Here is a 2,099-nt window from a genome sequence, read left to right on the forward strand (position 1 = left end):
ACCCAAAAGGAGGGATCTAGTTTTCCTGTTCACTTACTTTTGTGGGAAAGAATTGGGAAAATGTGTAGAAAGTGACTGGGGTGGAGCATAGTGAAGGAAAGGGTGATAGGGAGAAGAACAAAGATAAGTGCCTCACCCCAGAGTTAGAGGATAGATTGGGGGCCGAGTCCAGAGCTGTGTTACGGGATTTTCTTCTCCCACTGCAGCCACAGCCTCAAGCATGCTCGGGCTTCAGAAGAGGCTCACCCCCAGTGTCTTTCACTGAGGCCAAAAAAAGAGGTCTGGTTGGACCTTAGTGAGACCAATGAAATAGCTGATGCCAACTCCTGTTAGCAGATCCAGAAGCTAATCAAAATGGGTTGATTGTCCAAAAGCCTGTGACTGAGCTAGATGCTGGCAAAACACCCGGGCCTGCCAGCAGGCAGGCTATCAGCACAGGTAAATGAAAGAGGATTGTCAGTGCTCACGTGCCTGAGAAGGTGACCCAGATGAGGAGGATGAGAATTCTGTGCCAGTTGCACAAGACACACTGTGAATCTAAGAAGACTGACTGCCACATGGATCACAGCCTGTACATGAAAATGAAGGGGAGCGTGTTTAAAAGCAAGTGGGTTCTCATGGAATGCATCCACAAGCTGGAGGCAGACAAGGCTCGCAAAAAGCACCTGGATGACCGGCTGAGGCCCGCAGGTCTAACATCGAGGAAGCACACCAGCACTGTGAAGAGCCCTTCCAGGCCAAGAAGGAGGAAACCATCAAGCCTCTGCCCAAGGAGGAAGAGACCAAGATATAGAGATCCTCCTCCCCTGTCTTTATAGTAGCGTTGGTAATCACACACACAAGTCATTCCATAAAACAAGACTTTATCTGCCTTAAACAAAATGAGTGAGGGGATGAGAGAGCAGTGCACAGGCAGGATGGGAGAGACGTGGGTGAGAAAACGAAGGCGAGATTTAAAAATATTGCCCTGGGCTATGACTTTGATTCTCTGTAACACTATTCAAGAGATCTGAGTAACAATTGGAAATGAATTCCATTTGTCTTTTTACTGGGCCATAAGAGGATCAAAGGTTTTCAAGTTAGTGGTTCTTACTCGCATTTCCAATCGAAATCACTGAGGCATGGAGAAATAGGGGGACTTGTAGGGGTTTGCAGCTACTTAGGCGAGGGTTTCCGATTAGAACCTGGATCTCTAAACTCAAGGCCTTGAACCTGTTTTCACGAACAGCACAGACTCTGGAGTCAAACTGCTTCTATTCAAATCACAGCCCTGCTACTCACTAACATTCCTTAGTTTCCCTAATGATAGTTCCTACGTGAGAAGGCAGCTGAGAGGATACGTATGTTAATATATGAGAAAATCTTACAATAGCCATGGTAAGGACCCAATAAATGTAGGTAGCTATAGGGGCAGTACTAGTAGTAATAGTAATAGTAATAGTAATAATGGTAAAAATAGTGATAGTAGTATTATTAGCAGAAAACATTTTGCCCCAAGTCTTTAATTTTGGTAAAAAAAAATTACAAACTTCGTTCTGGCTCCTTATATATACATGGGAATATTATAAACTACTTATGCTTACTAGAGGTACATAATAATCTTTAAAAACAGCTCATCTCCCTTCCAAAATTAAAGGTACATGTAAGCTCTTTAGCCATTTGTATTACAATAGAGTGTCAAGTGAACAAGGAAAAGAGTCTTCTAAAAACTCTATCCTGAAAAGGGATTTGAGGGGCTCTGAGGCTTCGTTATAGGAGACATACCTTCCCCATCCTACTGTCCTCAATGGGATGATGTTCATAATTCTTGATTTTGGCACATGTGGAAAACAACACACTTCATACTAATTTTTCCCTTGAAAAGAAAGGGAATTTGGCCCCTTGTTGGAAACCAAGACGCACGGCTAAAGAAAGGTTCACACTGATCAGACTCCGACAACAGTAAAGGGCAAAAAAAGAAGCTGTTTCTCGTCCATCTCTTCCATTTGGGTCCAGAAGCTTAAAAAGCTCTAAACAATCTCCTTCTTGCCATGGTTGCCAGTGCACAGGCTTCTGAGAGGAGGGCTCAGCAGCTACTCTGCGCCAGCCAGTTCCATCCA

At 44.1% G+C, this 2,099-nt stretch overlaps 1 pseudogene; it reads left to right on the plus strand.

Moving 5' to 3' along the window:
* Positions 1–220: 220 nt before the first annotated feature.
* LOC114513821 lies at positions 221–793 on the plus strand (annotated as a pseudogene).
* Positions 794–2,099: the final 1,306 nt, after the last annotated feature.

This window comes from Phyllostomus discolor, chromosome 2 (genome assembly GCF_004126475.2).
Source record: "Phyllostomus discolor isolate MPI-MPIP mPhyDis1 chromosome 2, mPhyDis1.pri.v3, whole genome shotgun sequence".
NCBI classification, from domain to species: domain Eukaryota; kingdom Metazoa; phylum Chordata; class Mammalia; order Chiroptera; family Phyllostomidae; genus Phyllostomus; species Phyllostomus discolor.